Below are 9,389 nucleotides of genomic sequence, written 5' to 3'. Positions count from 1 at the left end.
GTGGGAAACAGGTTAAGGTTTCTCCAGGAAAAAGTGTTTCACTGGAAGATTTCGCAAAAGATTCTTCTGTTTCTTTAAAATAAATAGCTAATCAAAATAAAAAATACCCAACTTAATGACTCCTTAAATCTAGAAAGGAAAAAAAGAAATTCTAAATTAAATTTGAAAAGACATCCAATTTTTGGAGATCTTCGGGGCCCCATGGCCTGGGCCCCCAAAGATCTCCAAAAATTAAATGTCTACAAATTTGATTTTTGGCTTTATTTAGTATTAGCCAATTGGTTAATTCAGTTCTTTTATATATATATATATATATATATATATATATATATATATATATATATATATATATATATATATATAAATATATATATATATAAATATATATATTTATATATATATATATATTTATATGCATATATATATATATATATATATATATATATATATACATATATATTTATATACATATATATATTTATATTTATATATATATTCGATAATTTTTTCAAAAAAGTAATAAGAATATTTCAAATAAATAAAATTTTCTACAAGTTTTTTTTTTATTTCGAAAAAAGCTACAAAAAAGGTGCTCAATTACCCCACGCTACAGCATTTATTGTTTACTTTCTAAAGCTATATAAATAAAAATAAAATTACGATAATAATTAACTTTCAACGATTCGGTAGCCGTTGTGCAAATCGCTATTTATAAACGGATTGGATATTAGTACCTGTCTAAATATTATTTAGAATACCTGCTTGAAATGTGTTAACTATTTACCATCAGTATAAAAAGTTTAAAAAAACATGTGGAATAATGGACTTACCATGACCCGTACAATAAAAAGGGTCGTGGTAAGTCCAATTTTGCTTTATTTCAATACTTTTTAAAAGGAGCAAAGTATAAAAATCTTTTTTTTGAGTTGTCAATTAATGTTCAACACTTTATAACTTTTTATTGTAAACTTCTACAAAATAAAAACTCTTGCACCATTAATTTTTAAGAAAATTAAAGTTTGCATGTAAAATCTTTTTTCTATTAGAAAAAAAGTTGTCTCTTTAATGTGTTTTAAATGCGCCGACTTAACTGATTAGCACGTTAACAACATAAGTATCTCTATCATGACATAAGAGCAACAAGTTTCAAACGGTACTTTCATGTTTTTAGAAATTTTAAAAAGCTTTTAAAAAAAATTATCTCCCTTCCGTTTGTTATAGTATGTAATATCTTTATATATGTTATTCGCATAATATCAATAAGCCTTTTCTAGAATACAAAGTAAAATGTTTTACTTTGTATTTCAGAAAATTAGAAAAGATATAAAAAAAAAATTAAGTGTTTAAGAAAAAGGATTTGAGTCCACGCAAAGGACTTCAACCACTTTGGCATACTATAATATCATCTTTTTAATAAACAAAAGAGTTATTAAACTTTATAACACGGCATATAAATGCTATAAATTAAAATTAAGGAGATATTGCTGCAATGAAACTTTCAACTAATAGCAATTCTATAAATTTTGATATAATTTTAAATAGTTTACATAACTTTAATTTTACATGTTAGATATATATGCATAGACTTTCGTTTACGTAGATAAAATACAAATCATTACGGATTGTTTTTTCAAAAAATGTCTCATAGCTTTATAAAATAATATTTATTTACACATTTATTAAAGCCTAACAATTTTCGATAGTTTTCAATTGTATGTCTATATTGAACAATATGTTATCTAAGTTATCTAAAAAAAGTAATCAAATTAAAAATAGGAAAAAATACACAACATGAATTAACTTAAAATCAATTTATTTATACACAACATGAATTAACTTTTAACAATTTATTTATACATAATAGCAAAGCAAAATATATAAAAAAGTTTTATTTACAAAAAAAATTAAACAACATCTGCATCTGCATCATCAATTAATAATGGGTAGATCAACCAACTACAAAAATACTAATTATAGATGTAACATATTATTTTCCCACCCCTCCTTCTCCTCATATTTTACTTTCTAAAGGATCCACACTTAATTCTTTTATCATATCGTTAAAAAATTATGATATGATAAAGAAAGTAAAACACTACATGTTAATAATACAAGCCAATTTCCTTGTTGGTGATGTTTTTTCTAGAGCATTGTTAAAAATAGTAAAATCTAAAAGAAAAGACATTTATTACAAAGAAATTAGCTATTACACAAAATAGCAAAAATGTAAAAGCTATCAGTGCAAACAAATTTTGCAACTGAACAACTTTTTTTTAAAACTATTTGCTAGTGATCAACATAGTAAGATTTAAATAATTAAAGTTAAAACCATATTATAAAATTAAAACCATATTATAATTTAAAAACATATATAATTTTTATTGGCTATTATAAATATCAAAAAAATAATCAAACTGAAAATTAAAAACAATTTAAAGTAATCAAACCATTTGTAAAGTATCTCATAAAATAGATTAACACAATCATATTTGAAAATAATAAATTTTTTTTTTAATTAATTATAAAGATGAAGACGAAAATTTTTTTTTAATTGTTTATAAAGATGAATATAATTTAAAAAATAAAACCTACCATATGTAATAAGCTGTGCAAGTAAAGTTAAAACAACACACAAAATATTGTTATTCCATTTTTAACATTTTGTACAAAAAGTTTGTTGAATTAGAAAAAAAAAAAGCAAATATAATTTTTTCAGAAGTAAATTTAAAAGATTCTTTAAAAGTAAATTTAACTTTATAAAATCTAACCTGAATTTTACCAACAAAACAGAACATGTTTCATAAAGTAAAACAATTAAAAATTAAACTTTAAAAACTTTGAAAACAGATTAAAAAATTAAAAAAATATATACTATTTGTAAATAAAAGTATGGGGAGAGTATGACCCATGATTTAAAAATCTATCCGGCCAATTTACTATATATAGGTTTTCATTTCGATCTCTAAAGTAACAGTACATAATAGCAAATTTTATACCTTATTATAATTCAATAATCATTTTTTTACCAGAATAACTTAAGTAGATTTAAAATTATAAAAACTGAAAACGTTCAATTGGGATCATGGGTGCATACCAGAATGCTCCCTTGATCCTACCTATATGCACCCTTGATCTTATGTATGTATACTTGATCTGAGATCAAATTTATACCATAAATGTGTAAGAATTATTTTTAAGTTGTCAAAACTATGTCATCATATTTAACTGTAAAAAAAAGAAACATATTTATATAGTTTTGCTACATTCCTAATTTTTGGATGAACATTTATAAAGATTTTTACTTATTAGGACCTTCTTTATTAACAAACACACACAAATATATAAAATTATACAAAATAGGATCGAATCTTCATTTTAAGGCTATATTTTGGAAGGAAAAAATATATTTAAAAACGATATGACATATTTTACATGTTACTTTATTGGTTAAACATTTTGTGAGTGTATGCGCCTTCGATCATAGGATCAAAGGTGTATAAACGCATTAGGATCAAAAGTGCTAACCCGCTCCATTTTACAAAAATTATTTTTTTGTCATATTAGATGCTTCTATAGCTTACCAAAAGCAACCATACAAGAGGTGAATAGTTTAGTTACAAAATGACATAAGCAAAATTATTCAACTTAAAAAAATATTAAAGATGTGAAGTTCCTTGTAAAAGTAAAAAAATTACTATTTGCCGTCAAAATCAAACTCTTTACAAATAAAATTTAATTGTGGTCTATTCTCTAACCAAAACACAATTAATTTTAAAGATACAATGTTTATAACACGCTGGTTATCAGCCTTCTTTAATAAGTTATGTAAGTATGGAGATAACGCTACAGGATCAAAGGTGCTTTCGGATAAAGGGTGCAAGTTCTCCCCTATATTCAATAATTATATTATTTACGACAATGGCAATAAAAGATTCAAAGATATTTCAGAAATTTACAAAAGTTAAATAAAATTACAAAAACTTAACGCGTGCACATTTACAATGCCATGTGCATTATCAATTAATAGCGTCCGAGTCGACTCTTCCAATATTATACGGAGTATAATAGTATTTAGCTGGTTTTCTAAGTTCTGTCATTGTTGCACACTCGGTTTTGAATATTTGACGGGGACGTGATAAAAATAGCTGTAAAACTCTAAATTTCCTAATTACTTTTTATTAGGTAGTTTTAGCTTTTTATTTCTTTTTAAAAAAATAAATTTAATGAGATGATTTATTTTAAGTAGAAAATTATAATTTTCAGTTACGTTCCTACTTATGATATTTGTTCTCTGCCATGATTGCGGGCAAGTTTGTAAAACAGGGATGTAAACAATAGTTTGTTGTTACCTAGTTTTCTATTTCCATTTAAATAAATGCAGAATTTCGTAATGAGAAATATACATTTTAGACGGCGCCAGTTGACTTACTTAGGGAGCGCAGGGGGCAGCTCGTACCCCCACGCTCTTTGCTGAATCCGCCACTGATTTAAAACTATTTTAACATAAGCAGGGCTGTCCCGAAGAGGTCTCTCATGGGAGGGCGTTGTGTGTATTTCTTACCAACTGAAGACATCAAAGAAATAAATAAAAAGAAAATGGTCCTCGAGATTTGAAATTTGCCAACTACAGTTTAAAACTCGCCAACTCAAGTGTTAAATGTACAAATGTTCCAACTCAAATGCATATATGACAGCTTTAGGAGGGTGGGACATTCCCTACACCCCACCCCCACCCCACCCATTTAGGAAGGCCCTGAACATAAGCATATCTATCATAACATATAAGCGTAACAATTTTCTCCCGGTGTTTTAATGTTTTTAGAAATTTTAAACTTTTTTAAAAGTTCTTGGCTGCCAAGAGTATTATGTCAAACATGCTCGAAAGAGCACTACTACTGCTACTATTAAGTTTAGCAATATTATATTGATGTAGATAGAAATATTCTAATAGATAGCTTATTCAGCATGGTCCAAAGTTTCATAACTTGTGTAATAATAAATTTCGCGATATAAAATTATATAGGGCTGAAAAACATACTACTAAACCAACTAGAGTACAAGATGAAAGAAGATGGTGTCAAATATAATTTTTGTTCAATAAATCAGCCAGCAATTAATAGGGATTTCAAAATATTTTTTTCTGTAAAACCTCTGATGGTACACTTCATAGGGTTTCAACATTTGAGTGCGCCACTTTCCTTAAAAATAGTACTTTGTTAGGTAAGCCTAATTTTGGTGACCTAATAGCCCCAGATGCTACATTGTTTTACTTGCTATATCTCTATAGAAGATCTAAATAGAAAAAAGTCCGATAAAATGTTATACGGTATTTCTGACAAACAAATTAATGATCAGGTTCTTGCTAAATTGAAACAGTATAGGATACAAGAAACGAAGGATAATGATAACATCGTTTTTATATTGTATATACATTATATATAACATTGTTTTTATATTTAACTTGGTTTTAAATGTCTATTAAATTAGTTGACCTTGTTTAACTATAAAATGATCAGTGAACTTGGTGGAAACATTTCTAAAAGAATAAATACAACAAAATTAAAGCAGAGATTGTTGGCACATGTAGAAAATCTTGGAGAGTATAGTCAGGGGTTACAGTAGGGGGTAAACATAACAATCTTCCGCTTCGATCAATATTTATTTGCAACCGTTCCACCTCGTTTTTGTGTTTTTTTTTATTTTTATTTTTTTACAATGAGATTGTCCGTAAATGACGCAACGCCTAATTTATCTCATTAGAGCAGTAGATCATTTTCACTTTGCGCGCTGATTTTTATTGAAGTTAAACAGCTATTTTAACTTTTGTTAAAATTTGTGACTCTGCGAGGAAAAAATTTTAATTTTTTTCTAGCAATTAAACTTAAATAGGCGTAATTTATGAATGATCTAAAAGAACTTATAATAAAATAAAAACAATTCGATGAGATTTTATTTTATAAAATTTGCATTTTTTTTTATGTTTGATAAAGTTAACTTTTTGTATGAGATAGCTAACTAGACATGGAGAAAACTCCAAACTTTTGTATGTTTATACTTATGTCAAATAAAGATGCTTTTCAAAAAATTGTGATGAATAAAGCCTGGGAATAAAAAAAGCCTTAAAATTTGAAACCCCTCTGCCCCAAACGTAAGAGCAACAAGTTGATAAAATATTTTATTTACTTTTTAACTAAACCGTTATTCATCAATAATTTGTAAATTTACTAAAACAGTTTCATAAACATAACTATTTCTTGTTTATGTTATTACGTTACTGTTTGGACACCAGAAATTAGCTCATTTTAAAGTTTTTCCCCAAGTATAACCATTTAACTGAAACAAATGACATAAGCAAATAATTGTGGACAGAAGTAGTATTGGTCATCACGCAAGATCTCGAAATACAGCAAAAATGCACCTAACAAAAATACACCAACAGCAAAAATTTGTAGGACTGATTCCGCACCAGAATGGGCTATTCATATTCCCTTTGAACAAACAATTTAAATTTTTTAAGACCGATCCACTTGATTTCCTATTTTACTTTAGCTCCTGAATATAGTTATAAGAAGTTTTTCTAGTTTTCATTTGATAAAAATGTCAGAAATGTTTTGAAGAATTGTTATGATAAGAATTATGAAGACAAATCTTTCATATTGTCTAACAACAAAAAAATTTCTACAATATATTTTCGCTAATCTCGCTATCTAAGATATTCTTGCTAATCAAAGTGATAACTTCAACGATTATTTTTACAAGAAAGGGAATTTGTTCCTGCTTCTTTTATTTGTTTACATCGTTTTACAAGGGAAGGCAAGTAATGAATGTAGTCAAGGTTGAGAAAAAGCAACTTTAACAATTAGTCAATTAATAACTCACAGTAGTATGAAACGTTTTCGCCAAACTCAACAAAGAAACCAAGATTCAAAAAAAAAAAATCTTAAGAGAGCCCCATAGCAATTTATAAAGAATCATACGAAAACTTGCAAAAAGGCACTTGTTGATAAGCTTTATAAACTTGAGATATCAATGTTTTATAACAAGGTTATGATATTATCAACACAAATGGGTAAGAGTTTTAAACTACTTCGTAGAAAAAAAAATGGTTTACCCACTACGCTTAAATCTTAACGTTTTTACAACTTCTTTGGATAATATAGACCACAATCCAAGTTCCTTAAGAGTTGAATACTCTTTTCACGAAACAGGAATATCATTCTTTTAGCATCAAATATCAGAGAAAGTTTTATCAGAAAAGCTTGAAATTTTACATTAGAATTTTCTTAAAAAACAAATATCAAATTTTCCTGGTTCATACACTGAGATTCGACCAGTTTTAAATTTTTAATGAAAGACCATAAATGGAAAACTATTCCTATGCCTGTTTAAACAACTTCTCTTCGAAACCCAAAAAAAAACGAAAGACTTGCGCACCATCTTATGCATATTATATGTTTATGTAGTTAATATATAAACATATAATATGCATATATATATATATATATATATATATATATATATATATATATATATATATATATATATATATATATATATATATATATATATATATATATAGGGGAAAGGCGCCTATGATGGCATACTTAACTTTGAAGCTTCATTATTCAGTATCCTGAAGACCAATAATAAAAGTTTTGATATGGATACATTCCTTGTTACATTTAGAACAATAATTACCTTGGGAGTTTTTATCAGTTTTATTTTTTTTATAAGTTATTCTTATTGTAAAAAAAAGCACAAGTATGCCATCATAGGCAACCACTGCTCTTATGATGGCATAGGGGAGGATGGGGCTAGTTAGGATCGAGGGTAACTTAATGATTTCATTTAACCTTAGAGTCTTCCCTCAGAAAAGCCAGAAATTACTCGAAACCATCCTAATTTACCATTTCATGCTACACACCAGCATTGTAAAATTTTGCGCATGCGCATAGGATATATTGCGTTTTACGTATTTTTTTGACCAAAAAAAAATGTTGGAGCATCGCTTTCTTTTAACTTTACTTAAAAATAAGTTTTTCTTATAAAAAAAAAATGTTTTCCCAACTCGTCTATATTTCAACACCCCCAACTCGTCAGTATGCCATCATGGGTAAAAGTCATCATTTTCATTAAAACAAGCTGTGTCTGCTTTGTTCAAAAGATAAAATTAAAGTAACTATTCCACTAAATGCAAAAAACTTGAATATAAAATGCATGAAAATTTCATTTCTGCACAGTTAATAGTAAAATCACAATCTTAAATATATGAAGGAAATAAAACTACAACAGCACATCCCAAAATCGATTTTTGTTGATTGTAAAAACAATATTTGTGCACAAGGGACGTTTGTTCACTAAAACTAATGTAAAGTCAGTATAGTCATGTAGGTCTAATCATTTTTTTACCAAAACCAATTTTAATGGAAATATGACCGGTATGCCATCATAGGCGCTATGCCATCATAGGCGCCTTTCCCCTATATCTGTGTGTGTGTGTGTGTGTGTGTGTGTGTGTGTGTGTGTGTGTGTGTGTGTGTGTGTGTGTGTGTGTATGTGTGTGTGTGTGTGTGATAATTAAGTATTAATGTTTAATACTTTACTGCTTATACAACACAAGTGTATATTCAAAAAAGTACCAGTTAGAGTGTCCTCACGGGATAGTGGCTTTTAAAATGTTTAAAAAGTCGGGCTGAAAACTCCTCCAATGCCAGAGGGCGTAGTGAAATGGTGTGAGCTCACAACATTTGATTAAACTCTTTCGCATATAGAGAGTTAGACTTGTAGCCCGATTTCCTAAGAGCTACACTTGCCAAATGTTATTTTCAATGCCCTGACGGCCCTGACCTTCGGTCAGGGCCGTCCCGAAAACATTCTTAAAGAGGTGTGACGTACTTATTTTTTCCGAGTAAGACCTAGAAATTTTTCTAGGCCTTACTCGGTTTTTTTGGATAAAACTGTACCATAAATCTATATCCATATTATTAGAGTTTTATTTTAACTGTACTGAAAGAGCTCTGAATCATTATTCAAAAATTTTTTTTACCTTACTTGTACAGACAGATTGCTATATTTTACCGAAACAATACTGGTTTCCAGCAAGTATAAAATACTGTTATTTAAATGAATTTGATAAATAAGAATTAAAAAGTGTCACACTTTTTAAAAAAGTCACAAGTTTTGAAAAGTTTAAAATTTTATGAAACAAATGTAAATTTTTTTACCGTCTCTATTAAATTCTTGCAACTAATGTTTTTTTGTTCAGTTGTTATATTTATATACAAATATATAAATATATATTTGTATTTGCTTTCTTCATTAGATATATATATATATATTTGTATTTGCTTTCTTCATTATATATATATATATATATATATATATATATA

This window comes from Hydra vulgaris, chromosome 11, assembly GCF_038396675.1.
Source record: "Hydra vulgaris chromosome 11, alternate assembly HydraT2T_AEP".
In the NCBI taxonomy this organism is placed as follows: Eukaryota; Metazoa; Cnidaria; class Hydrozoa; order Anthoathecata; family Hydridae; genus Hydra; species Hydra vulgaris.
Note: the sequence above shows the minus strand (reverse complement) of the source record.